Consider the following 14238-nt stretch of genomic DNA (forward strand, 5'->3'; position numbering starts at 1 on the left):
AGCAATGAGGTGAGAGAACTACATGCGGTATTATTTCTCACAAGTTTAAAATTAGAGACCAAAGGCACAGAGAGATTAAGTGACTTGCAGAAAGCACTCAGCACGGACACCTGGCAGCGTGGAGCCTGGAATCCGGGCATTCTGATGCTTAGCCAGTGTCCTCTCCACTACAAAAGAGGACATCTCTGATTTTGTGGCCTACCAACCTTTTTCCGTTACATTACAGTCCTAAACAGCGCGATTAGGTTGAACCAAGACCTTTGCCCATCTTCAGGGCACATGCGTGCATATGCTGAAAAGAAAGGTGTGCACTGGAGCTCCTCTCTGCTCATCTGTCAAGGCCAATGACCCTTAATTGGCCTTTAATTGCCACTATATTAAAAATCATTAAAGAGCTCATAGGGTCTGGGTGTCCAGCTCATGGTTTCCGCTCAGGTCATGATCTCACAGTTCATGACTTTGAGCCCTATGTCAGGTTGTGCGCTGACAGGACAGAGCCTGCTTGGGATTCTCTCTCTCCCTCTCTCTCTGCCCCTACCCCACTCATGCTCTCTGTCTCTCTCAAAATAAATAAAGAGGAGTGCCTGTGTGGCTCAGTCAGTTAAGCATCCACCATCAACATAGGTCATGATCTCGCCGTTTGGGAGTTCCAGGCCCCTGTTGGACTCTGTGCTGACAGTTCGGGGTCTGGGGCCTCCTTCAGATTCTGTGTCTCTCTCTCTGCTCCACCTGCCCCCCACCCCCCAACACTTATGCTCTGTCTCTTTCTCTAAAAACGAAACATTAAAAAAAATTGTTTAAAATAAATAAATAACTTTAATAAATTAAAATTAAATAAACTTTAAAAAAAGAGCTCATAATGGCAATTGTGGTAATTTTCCCATTATTCGTGTATGTAAAGTATACTTACTAAGTGTCTGCCATGTGCCAGACATTACTGTAACGGCTGGGGGTAAACATGTGAATAAGACAACATCTCTGTCTTCACAGATCTTGCACATTTGGGGGAAGACAAACAGAAATAAGGAATTACACAAAGTCAAATAGTGATTAGCACCATGGAAAGACCAACAGCACAGTAACAGCTTGTGATAGGGAGACCCTAATGTGTCAGGTAAGGACTAGGGAAGCAACGTTTTGGTGGAGATCTGGGTGAGATGTGGAAGCGAGGCCTGTGCAAACTGGCCTGGCCAAGAGTTCCAGATGGAAGGGACAGCAAGTACAGAGCCTGAGCTGGGAGGACTCCGTGTGTGTGTGTGTGGGGGGGGGGGGGGGGGAGAGCAGGCCAGCGCGGGTGGAGCTGCATATTTGAGGGAACAAGAGGTAGGAAATATGGGGGTGACTTAAGCAGGCAGGATCTTGGTAGGCAGGTCATGGTCGAGACTCTGGATTTCATTTTAAGTGTGATGGGAAGAGAGTATGACATTATTGAATTTATGATCTAAGAGGATCACACCAAGGGGATATTTGGAGAAAAGACTGCAGGATCCAAGAGTGGATGTAAGAAAACAGAAAGTCACTGCAGTGGTCAAGGCAAGAGGATGATACCGTGTCTCAGTCCCGTTAGCCCACAAATACACCGCTGTCCCTTCCTTTGCTCGGACCCTCTACCCCCCACCGGCTACTGTCTGACTTCTCTGCTCCTCTCTGTAGCATGTCTCCTCCAAAGAGCTATCTGTTTTCACTGTCTCTAATTCGTCTGCTCTCATTCTCTCTTAAACCCTTAACATTGATGGTTTTATAACCACCACTCCTCCAAAATCCCTCCTGTCAAGGGCATCCGTGGCATCCGTGTTGCTAAATTCAGTGGTTAATTCTTGGACCTTATCTTTCCCACCATTGGTGAGGGATACTACATACAGTTGTGCAGCTGTACCTGTACCTGGCTCCCGGAAAAGGGGATGGGTGGACGTCAGTTTAGTCCCCACTGGTCTTACCACCTGGAGGGGGTGACTTTTCCTACCTCACACAAAGATCTTGACTAGTAGCAGGGATCCTGTTCGCAGCAGTTGACATAATCCTACCTTTCTTTTTAAATGCATTTTCTTTATGACTTCCTGGACTCCACCCCCCCCCCCCCCCCCCCCCCCCGCCCCACACACATGGTTTTCCTTCTAGCTCACCAGGGATTCCCATTAAGTCTTTTCTGCTAGGTCTTCATCTTCTCATGGTGGACATGGTAATGTTGGAATGCCTCAGCCCTCTGGATTCTCTGTCTCTGCCTCTGTCTCTGTCTCTCTCTCTCTCTCTTTTTCCTACACTTACACCTATGTGATCTCACCTCGTCCATTGACCTAAAAACCATCTTTATGTCCGTGACTCCCAAACTTGATCTCCAGCTTGGACTAATATTTCCTGAACTCCTCCTGAATTCCAAACTCTTAAATCCAACTACATCCTCAATATCTCCACTTGAATGTTTGATAAACATCTCAAATTTCACATACCCCAAACTGAATCCTGAAATCTGCCCCGCCCACGGTTTTCCTGTCTTAATACAAAGAAACTCTACCTTTCCAGTTGCTCAGCCCAAATGCCTAGGGTTAATTTTCACACTTCTCTTTCTCTTGCACACATCCCACCCATTAGTAAACACTACTAGCACTACCTTCAAAATCTATCCAAAAGTAAACTTCTTACCACCTTCACAGTCCTTTTCTGGTTTGAGCCATCACCACTGCTGCTTGCCTCACTGCAGTAGCCTCTCACACATTTTCCTGTACATTCTATTCTTGACATAGCACTCAGGCAGATCCTGTAAAAATAGAAGTCCTATTGTGTCATTTCTCTGCTCAAAACACTGCAAGGTCTCCCAGTTTCCCTTAGAGGAGATGCCAAAACTCCTGTTCCCTCTGTGCTTTTCCAACCACGTCCTCTGCTCTCTTTCCACTGTACCTGCTCTGGCCACCTTGCTGATCCCTGAACATGCCAGTTAGATTCCAACTGTAAGGCCTTTGCTTTGACTGTTTCCTCTGCCAGAAACGCTTTCTTCAAAAAATATTCCTGTAACCAAATCCCTCTCCTTCTTTAAGACTTTATTTAAATTTCATCTTTTAAAATTGCTACTCTTCCTCTATTTTCCTGATACTATTTATCCCACTGTACTGTCTTCTGTGAATATCCATCTTCAAACACTTAGTTATTATGCTCAATTTGGTGACCTGTCTCCCTCAAATACAATGTAAGTTCCTTGAAAGGCAAGAGTTTTGTCTGTTCCCTGATGCATACAAGTGTTCAGAATAGAGGCCTGCACATAGTAAGTACTCAAAAAATATTTATTGAATGGATGAAAGAATGAGAATATGTTACTAAATGCTGTGTAATTTTTAGTCCAAATCTGTCCCAAAATTATAATGCTAAACAGTCGGGTAAACTATTAGAATATTGAATGACTTGGAAAGCTATTTACAATCTAGTGCTAAAGTTTTTACAATCAGGTTTCATAAAAGTAGCTACAATATGATACAATTTTTTATTTAAAGAATGTATATATTTGCATTAAAAAAAATAGGAAATATTTATTTAACAAATATTTCTTTTTTTTTTTTTTACCATTTATTCATTTTTGAGAGACAAAGAGAACAGAGCATGAGTAAGAGAGGGACAGAGAGAGAGGGAGACAGAATCCAAAGTAGGCTCTGGGCTCTAAGCTATCAGCATAAGCCTGATGCGGGGCTTGAACTCACTGACCGCGAGATCATGACCTGACCCGAAGTCAAACATTCAACCAACTGAGCTGCCCAGGCACCCCAACAAATATTTCTGAAGCACCTACTATGCACCAGGCATTGTGCCAATTAACTCTTCTTGGAGTGAGATTATAAATTGTTTTTATTTCTTTTGCTAATCTGTATTTTTTATATTTCTATGCTAGTGATCTATCATTTCTATACATTAGAAATAATTTAGCTGTGGGTTTCTATTTGCTTAGGTACTTTTGAGTGATTTGACTTTGGGCAGCACATTTTCAGGATAAATGCATAGCCCTATATGCATACTGGTTCACTCCAATATTAGTAGAAGAGGCTACAAATGGAGTTCTCTCTTAAATTACACTAACCAGGGAGAATCCCAGATCTCACTTCCTGTTCAAAGAATTGCAGGGACAGCTGTGACATCCACAATCAACATTCTTCAGCAACCAAGGAGAGGCAATTTGTAAGCTACTGGGATAAGAACAGATATTTTACCATTGCCCACCATACCTGGTCTGTTGGCATTTTAATTCCTTGTTAGTAAGACACTTTGGAAAGCTTTAAGCATGAGAGAGACAAGACACAGTAAATTCTAGTATAATTTCCTTGTATTCATTAAATCACTGCCAACTTGAACATGATTTTCTTTGTACAGATACACTATCATTGCTAAGAACAGTAAATTCTATGTACAGGTTTAAAGAGCAAATTTTACCTGGAGTTTATTCCCTGGAGGTATTTCTATAACATGCTATTTGAAGATTCCTCTATTTCAATTTTTAAAATCCTCCATCTGCAGATGCTGTCCTAGGCTGTGACATTCTCAGCATTAGAGTGAGACAGATGTTTCCCAATGCTGATTTTTTTTTCCCCACTGTCACTTTGTGCTTTGTTATATCAGTCAGATAATGAAATACTTAATTAGCTCTTCCCTTTTGCCACAGGATCATTTGATTAAAAGGTAAATTGAGAGACTTGAAAGTGAAACCTCTCCATTTGGCACGTAGGTATCTAAATCTAGGTATGCCTCCTAACCATCTTTGAATACTTGAAATACTCATGCAAGGATGCTTCTGGTTAGACATGATACACAAGACTTTTCTATTGGTATTGGTATTGGTTGCTGGCTGATGGAGGCCACATCAGCTCTCCTTCCTCAGCAGCCCAAATATCACTTGTTTTATCTGAGAAATAACCAAATCGGGCAAATCAGCAACAGTGATTCTGGTTTCTGGGAAGATACTTCCAGTGAAGTTCACTCTACATTACTTAGAAGCTTTGTCTCTCAAGAGAGATCAACCATGGAAGTCTTCACCTAATTCTTGACCCATCCTATGTTAGGCAATCCAATGGAATTGTCAGTAGCCCTTTTCCAGATGGTTCTTCCACCAAATGCAATTCACATTGTCAGTTGTAATCTAGTCCCTCAACTTCTCTAATCTTAAAAAGGAGAAGTGTTTTTCTTCTCTCCATTCCATCCACCTGGCACCCCCATGGCTCTAGCCTTTGCAATTTGCTCATTATACAAGAGATGTGTTCCCCCAGCTGCCTATCCATGTTTCCTTTCCTGCTTAGCCTCTTTGGCCCAAGGAGTGAACAAGAAGTTTTCTGAACAAGAGGGTATTTTATCTGTGGTCAAAGTGGGATTTTCCAGTGTGAGCTCCACACCCCTGCCCCCAACCCCACCACACTTTGGCTGGCTGATATTTGCTCAGGGAGAAGCTAGCAGGCAAATCAGGTGACATATTGCCTGAGGCGAACAGTCGAAAAATAAGACCTTCTCAGGATGTTGCTGCAACTACTATTTTTGGCTAGAAGAGACACTCTGCTAGTAAGGATGGCAACTTGGTGGGGTTAGGAGGCGCCACAGGAAACAAGAGCTCAATGCTGATCACTGTTATACAGACCTGGGATGCTGGCACATGCAGTGATCAGCTGATTACATTACCGTATCAGCGCATTCGTTTAATGTAGTCAAGGTCAAGGAGGTCTGCTTCTCAGTGGTGCTAGACAGGAAACTCAAAATATTATGTATGCCGGCAACAAGTGCCATGATTGATTTTTGTTATGGAATTAATCTGTCAAGAGTTGCAGTTTCAGGTTTGCTGCCGTGAATTATATCTCCGGTTCAGCTGGAAGACACAGTGCCAGAGAGAAGGGCTAAGCTGTCTTTGGCTATTTGCCTCAATCAGAGCTTTGTTAAGGGCTTGCTGCTGCTGCTGTTGATAGGGAGGTAGATGTGAAGGCTGCCAAACATCATTCCATTTAAAATGGAATGAAAAAAGACCCCCTCGGTCATGGCAGCCAGACCAGATGTGGATAGATAGTTGGGTTGAGTTTCTTAACCTCCAGGTCCAGCTGCAAAGACACTGATTTTAGGGCATCTGAGTGGAGCCCAGTTAGCTGCATTTTAACAAGCCTCATGGGTGGTCAGCAGCCTTACTTGAAAACAGTCAAAACAGAATTTTAGTATGGCTGATGATGAGTCATTAGAAAGAGAATTGCCATGTCTTTTGGGAAGCCCCTGTGAAGTGTGAGGAGGGGGTGAATCAGCATTTTAGAAGGAACACTCAGATACTAGCACACAATTGAACTGGAGACAGGGAGGATGAAGGTAGGTGAGAACAGTGCATAAGCTATTTGCAAAAGGGAATTGTTGCATTACCTCAAGGTATGGACACCCATTAGGGCTGCCATCCTGACCCCTAATGAGGCTCACTCTTCACAGCAAATGAACATATTCACCATGGCCCAAACCAGCCATCTTTCATTTTATACATACCTCACACTATAAAATCATTTATAGACTGATTTCTTCTGAAATAAATTTAAGTTTTATTCCTATCTCCCCTCTCCTTTCCTCTTACCCCTGCGGCTCCAAGGTGCAGGTTTGAGGGGAGCCACTTACTTTCTTTTGGGAGTCATAAAATAATTATATAAATAACTGCTCAAATATGTCACTCATTACTATTTTAGAAAGGATGTTGGAGATCTTTTTTAGAGCAACATGGGTTTTTGTTGTTGTTGTTTTGTTTTTCAAAGATGCTTCAGCTCAATCGATGGGCAATTTCAATCCCTTAAAGTCAGGGATTATAGAAACATAGGTTTTGGGAACTCAGAGGAGGCAGATCCATTATTGATTACCTCACCAAACCCATCCAAAGCATGAATTCCTCCACAATAATCCCTCCAAGAAATACTATCATTAATAATGTCTAAAGCTTACATAGCACTAGTATGCCTTACATTTGTTAATTATTTAATCCTCCCAACAACGATGTGAGGCAGGCATTGCTTTCTTATTCATCTTACACTGAGGGACAAAAAGACACAGCTTGTAAAAGAGGCAGACCTGGGGTTTCAACCCAGGCAATCTGTCTCCAGGATGTGTGATGGCCCATTATACTATACAACCTTCAGTTCAGGCTTTGCTTGAATACCTTCAGGCATGAAGAGTTCACTAGCCTTAGGAATAGACTATTTCATTCTTGTCTGTTCTGGTAGTTAGACATGTCTTCCAATGACCTAAAGTCTTCTTCTCTAATATTTCTACCTAGATAGGCCTCTGGAGTAATAAGAAGGTTTAATCTGTCTGTTGCCAAAAGCCTTTTCCTGGGAATTTAAATTTGTCCTCCAACACCTTAATTCATATGCCATTTCTTTGGAAAGTTTTTGTGTGTGACAGTTAAAAGCTGGTGTATTTTTTTCTTTGATAAGTTCCCACTTTTTTCTTTGATAAGTTCCCACTTAGGAGTGTGTGTGTAATTACTACCATATTTGTGTGTTTGATGATTGGGTCATTTTTTTTTTTTAATCATGGGAGTAGAATTTTATATTTCCCTATTAAATTTTTTTTCAAGATTGAGCCTAGTTGCTGCAACCTATTAAAATCTTGTGCTGTGCTAAATATTGCTCGTTAGTCTTAGTTTCATGTTAATATTTAATAAAACATGAAGAATGAAGAAATCAAGACTAAGGATGCTTAAGCTGCCCAAGGTTTTAGTAAGTGGAATTTGCACTCAGTTCTATCATTAAAAATGCATGCAAGTACTCACTTCAGCAGCATATATACTAAAATTGGAACGATACAGAGAAGATTAGCACAGCCCCTGAGCAAAGATGACACACAAATTCATGAAGCTTTTGCTATTGTTGAGTGTACTTGTCGTGGTGAACACCGGGTGCTGTATGGAATTGTTGAATCACTATATCATACACCTGAAACTAATATAACACTGTATGTTAACTAACTATAATTAAAGTAAAAGTTTAAAAAGCCAAAAAAAAAAAAAAGAAAACAAATTAAAAGTTTGGTGTATCATAACTGTAGGGTGTATATATATATATATATATATATATATAGTGTGTGTATATATACTTACTTCACTAGACAAGAAGAATAAGAGGAATGTATGCAAAGTGGATGAGTTTGCACTATTTTCTGAGCCATTAAAAATAAGCCATTTGAAAAAGAAAAAAAATGCGTGCAAATCCAATGCTTGCTCTTGCTACCAAATCTACTTTTCACTACCTCTGTTTCTGGCTTGCCTCACACTCCAGCCCTGCCCTCTCCACTAATGCAAAAGGGGCATGACTGTATAAGATTCCCTTGTCTCAGCGGCCACCTCACTCTCTATTCCTCATTTTTATTTGACTTGAATTGTGAGAAAAGGTGTTGTCCTGATATATTGCCTAATCATAGAGTAGTTTTTGGCTTGATACTGACTCTTTTTAGCCATCTTAACTGTATTATCTGTGATTATGGTTTTTTAAAAAAACTTAATTAAAGTCATGATGAAATTAATTCATTGCTGTGCTAATGTTCAGAAAAAAAGTATTCCAGACACCAATGTGAATTAGTGGAAGGGGTTTTAAAGCTCTATTATTAGTCTAGGGGATGATACAAAGTCAAAACCACTAGCATCATTTTTTTTTGTTTTTTTCAAGACAGAATGATGTTTAGGATGGTATTTGCAAGTTGTATAAACTAGATAGAAATATGCAACTGTCAAGCAATGTGACAGCCTGCACTAAGAGGAAAGGGTGCAGTGACAGTGGGGATCACCTCAAAGATCACTTTGAATCCTAAAAATAAGGACAGTGAAAGGGAGGAAATAGAAACGAAATTCTCACTATAGGATCTTGAGATAATTTCTAATCTTCTCCAATTTTTCTCTCCTTCCCACCCCACGCTAACCAAAACACATGTGCAGACATAGGACATTCTTACCATCATTTTAAACTACTTGTCTCCATTTTTACTCTAAATCATTTTCTTCACATCCTTTTTTTTTTTCTAATCAACTTAATGAGATATTATCAGGAACCAACTGTGATCTCACAACTATGCTAGTTACTCTGAAAGATTCACAGAAAGATAACTCCTGGGTCTTTTTTAGAATTTTAAATCAGTTGGTAAGAAAGAGGATACAGAGGGGAAACTGCTGACATATTCAGTATATCATCCAGAACTAAACCCATCGTGCTAGATACGTATGCTGTAAGACTTGAGGAATTTATTCATTTATCCCAAAGACATTCAGTGAATGCCTTGCATGTGTAGGATACTGGTGGAGGCTGAGAGAAACAAAGATGAATCAGGCATTCTCCCTGACCTCAGGGGCTCGAATGCTACTCGGAGTGACAGAAACATAAATGGGTGATTAGAAATCATCATGGTTGGGCTTTATGTTAGGACTGGAAAGACAAGTAAAGTTCTATTTGCAGAGCACAAGGGAGTTGGTAGGATGACACTGTTCAGCTCAGTAAGAGGACAAGAGAAATGCAGGAGGGTAGGAAAGGTGCACAGCCTGGGGAGGGAAGTGGCTTGTTATTTGGAGGGGAATTTCAGAGGAATAAGGAAGCCAATCTGATCAGGGATTTGGCAGTTAGGGTATTGCCAGGATGCTGTATTGGGAAGGACTGCAAGATGCTGTGTTGTACTAAAAGGGACACAGAAATCATTTTTATGCCTTTATATTACATGTACACGCATTGTTTTATGACATTATTTTACACCCATACCATCACCTACACTCTACCCCTAGCATGTATAGGACTCAGAGCAAGACATACAATGTGTTTAAACATTTACAACTTCTAAATCAATCTAACAAAATGTTAAGTGAAAACTGTTCTATCTTCCTCCATTGACAAATACACCTTCATAACAAGCCGGAAGATCAGTTTTGAGTTTAAGGGTTCCTGGAATCTTCCAAGTTCCAGACTGGAATCTGGTAGTTTGGAAAAATCCACTGCCCACTCTTGCCACCCTGATTCTATCTCACTTCCCACGTTTGTAGGATATTCAAACGTATCTGGACACTTCTGTCCTTGCTGAACTCCATTATAGCCACCCCCCACCAACACACACACACACACCACCACCACCACCACCACCACCACCACCACTACCCATTGGCCCACCCAGGACCTAGAGGGATGTTCACCTGAGGTGTAGTCTACTCTTGGGAGAACAGATTCCAGGAAGAATTCTGCATATACCTTAGTGGTGAACTTGAGCCATGAATCATTGATACCAAAAATGTGACCTAATAGTTGGGGTTAGGGGAGATGCAGGTTCTTGGTGGGCCATTCCTTTGCCCCTGGCACTCTACCCCAGTGAGGGGGTATGGACAGAGAAGGGCCAGAGTTGGGTCCCCCAAAGTGCAGGATACAGGAAAGGGGCCTCTGATCCAGGTCTCAGAGCAGTATTTCCCTCACCCTTCCTTGTACTGATGGAGTTATCTGAAGACCTTTACTATTCTAAGCACAGTCCTGATGTTTAGAACTGAGGACTTTTTATGCTGATGTTCCCAAAGCTTCCAGTCAGATGACTCCTTCGTTTAACCGTTAATTTTAATCTCCCTGTAAAGGTCTGTCTATTGCAGCCATCTTCCTCCAAGCCAGAGTCAACAACCTGTGTGTGTGTGTGTGTGTGTGTGTGTGTGAGCATGTGTAGGAGGGAAGGGTGAGATAGGAAATTCAACTTTCTTACACGCTAAATATGATGGATTATTAATTATCAAACATTAAACACTTGGCAAACTTCTTCAGCTCCTAGTTCACCACATGTTTCTGTACCAGTATAGAGAAGAATACTTCTTTTGTATAACTAAGACTGGAAAATTAGAAAATAATACAATAGAGGTAACAAGAAAAGCCCTATGTCTTCTGGCTGCAAGGAAATCTGGGCACGAGTCCACCAGAAAAAGGAGAGAGGTTGTCAGTGACAACATTGTGTTGTAAACTCTACCCCAAGAGGATGAACAAGGGCTCTGGATTATGGACTGGAACTCTGAGGGCACAAGGACTCTTGTGTCACTCTCCTTATAGGCAGCTGAAGGAGTCTACCTCATAGGTTTGTGAAAACCAGAGTGGAGGCAGTCCAATCAGAGTGAAGGTGGATGGTGGGCAGACAGGAAGAGTCTGAGTGCTCTTATCAGATTCCTCTTCCATTGGTTCCTTGATAGCAAAGACAGGGGCCAGCACCCTGAGTGCTGGCAGCTAGTTCTAGGTCCTCCCTGGCACCATTCACACATAGACTTCTGCTCAACTGAGATACACGGCTACAAGTTGCTTTGGGTCTGTTGTTCAATTCTTAGTCCTCGCTGGTCATTCAGCAACACTGGACACAGTTAATTGGGCCACACTCCTTGAAGAACTTTCTTCACTTGGCTGCCAGCATATCACTCTTTTTGGGTTTATTTCCTAGCCACTAGCTTCTTTCTTTTTTTTTTTTTTTCAATATATGAAATTTATTGTCAAATTGGTTTCCATACAACACCCAGTGCTCATCCCAAAAGGTGCCCTCCTCAATACCCATCACCCACCCTCCCCTCCCTCCCACCCCCCATCAACCCTCAGTTTGTTCTCAGTTTTTAAGAGTCTCTTATGCTTTGGCTCTCTCCCACTCTAACCTCTTTTTTTTTTCTTCCCCTCCCCCATGGGTTTCTGTTAAGTTTCTCAGGATCCACATAAGAGTGAAAACATATGGTATCTGTCTTTCTCTGTATGGCTTATTTCACTTAGCATCACACTCTCCAGTTCCATCCACGTTGCTACAAACGGCCATATTTTGTTCTTTCGCATTGCCCTGTAGTACTCCATTGTGTATATAAACCACAATTTCTTTATCCATTCATCAGTTGATGGACATTTAGGCTATTTCCATAATTTGGCTATTGTTGAAAGTGCTGCTATAAACATTGGGGTACAAGTGCCCCTATGCATCAGTACTCCTGTATCCCTTGGGTAAATTCCTAGCAGTGCTCTTGCTGGGTCATAGGGTAGGTCTATTTTTAATTTTCTGAGGAACCTCCACACTGTTTTCCAGAGTTGCTGCACCAATCTGCATTCCCACCAACAGTGCAAGAGGGTTCCCGTTTCTCCACATCCTCTCCAGCATCTATAGTCTCCTGATTTGTTCATTTTGGCCACTCTGACTGGCGTGAGGTGATATCTGAGTGTGGTTTTGATTTGTATTTCCCTGATAAGGGCCACTAGCTTCTTTCTTGTCTTCAGTCATTCTGTCTGTTCCTCCCTATCTCCACAGCCCATAAACACTAGAGTGCCCCATGGCTCAATCCTTAGATTTCTAATATTTTTTCTTATTTTCAGTCGTGTGATCTCATCTAGCCTTTACCCAAAATATCATCTCAAAGTAAGAATTCCCAGATTTGCACTCCCAATTTGGACCTCTCTGAACTCCACACTCATGTATGCACCTGCTTACTCAAGAGTTTTGAAAGTCATTACCTTAAAACTTGATATTGAAAATCCACTATCAAAATGGGGTACATGACACAGGATCTCAATAATTGGTAGAATTAGCAGCCAAAATTGAATAAGGATAGATGAAATTTAAACAGCACAATGAATAATTAAGGACTGGTAGGAACATTGTATCCCCAAACTCCAGAACACACATTCTTCTCTGGTACATATGGCATATTCATAAAAATTAATGATGTGTCGGGCCATAAACTTTAAAGGATTAGTACCAAGTATAGCTTATTTTCTGATCACAATGCATATTGTTAAAAATTAATAACCAAAAAACCCCTTAAAACCCTAAATGTTTGGAAGTTTAAAATCAATTAAAAAAAAAAAAAAAAACTCCTGGTGGAAAAAGTCACAATGAGCAGCACCTTGGTGCCTCAGTTTGTTAAGAATCCGACTCTTAATTTTGGCTCAGGTCATGATCTGCTTGTTTGTGAGTTCAAGCCCCAATTGAGCTCTGCACTGACAGATACTCTGGGATTCTCTTCCCCTACCCCACTCCTCACTCTCCCTCTCTCTCAAAATAAATAAATAAATATTTAAAAAAGCAAAAATCATGATGGAAATTAAGAAATATTTATAACTGAACAGTAGTTGAAGGAGTATTTGTCAGAACTTGTGGTATGCAACTAATGTGTTACTGAGAGGAGAATTTATAGCCTGAAATGCTTATATTAGAAAGTAAGAAGGGGCGCCTGGGTGGCTTGGTCGGTTGAGCGTCCGACTTCAGCTCAGGTCACGATCTCACCGTCCGTGAGTTCGAGCCCCACGTTGGGCTCTGTGCTGACAGCTCAGAGCCTGGAGCCTGTTTCAGATTCTGTGTCTCCCTCTCTCTCTGCCCCTCCCCTGGTCATGCTCTGTCTCTCTCTGTCTCAAAAATAAATAAACATTAAAAAAAATTTAAAAAAATTTAAAAAAAGAAAGTAAGAACAGCTAAAAATTAGTGAATTAAATATTCAACCTATTTAGTTAGAATCACAACACCAGGTAAACCTTAAAATAGCAGATGGAGAAAATCAATGAAATGGAGGGGAAAAAAGCTACTATAAAGACTATGAACAAATCAAATACTGATTCTTTAAGAAAGATAACCTACTTCAAAACAAGCAAAACGATGGGAAGAATAATCAGAGGAAAAAAGTTCACAAATTAATAATTCTCAGAAGGCAACAGGTAACATAAGTACACATAGAGTGGAGATGAAGAATAAAAAAACAATATTAGAATCAACTTCATGCCAAAAAATCTGAAAACTGAGATGAGGTAGAGAAATTCCTAAACAACTCTAACTTACCAAAGTTGATTCACAAATAATTTTTTTAATATTTATTTATTTTTGAGAGAGACAGAGTGCGAGTGAGGGAGGAGCACAGAGAGAGGGAGACACAGAATCTGAAGCAGAGTCCAGGCTCTGAGCTGTTAGCATAGAGCCCAATGTGGGACTCAAACCCATGAACACAAGATCATGACCTAAGCCGAAGTTGGACTCTTAACCGAATGAGCCACCCAGATGCCCCATTCACAAATAAATAAGATAACTGAATAGTCATATAACCATCTGTGAAACCAAACCAGAATTTATTTTTGCTGGTTTTGCTGGCATTCTATCAAATATTCAAGATGATTCTAACCTTACACAAACTATTCACAGAGTAGAGAAAAAAATACATTCCTTTCCATATTTGTTGAGGCTGACACAATGTATAAGATCTGACAATGACCACATGGAATGGAACAGTGATAGTCCAATGTCTCTTATGAA

General features: G+C 40.9%; 1 long non-coding RNA gene and 1 other non-coding gene across 3 annotated transcripts in view; one reads left to right on the forward strand and one right to left on the reverse strand.

The window, feature by feature from the left end:
* LOC147578110 (uncharacterized) overlaps positions 1–14238 on the reverse strand; it is a 164290-nt gene that overhangs the window by 38043 nt on the left and 112009 nt on the right. The window contains exons 1-2 of one of the 2 annotated variants that reach the window (XR_015254806.1): positions 2124–2162; positions 911–992 (exon numbers count right to left, since the gene is read on the reverse strand). The exons of the other annotated variant lie outside the window; for it this stretch is intronic. This is a non-coding gene — a long non-coding RNA (uncharacterized LOC147578110). Of the gene's footprint in view, positions 1–910; positions 993–2123; positions 2163–14238 lie in introns of those variants that run through there. 2 annotated transcript variants of the gene reach the window in all.
* LOC112849034 (U6 spliceosomal RNA) lies at positions 7743–7849 on the forward strand. Its single transcript, XR_003222485.1, has one exon. It is a non-coding gene; the product is annotated as a U6 spliceosomal RNA (small nuclear RNA).

This window comes from Puma concolor, chromosome C1 (genome assembly GCF_028749965.1).
Source record: "Puma concolor isolate L17-30 chromosome C1, mPumCon1.1.hap2, whole genome shotgun sequence".
Classification (NCBI taxonomy): Eukaryota; Metazoa; Chordata; class Mammalia; order Carnivora; family Felidae; genus Puma; species Puma concolor.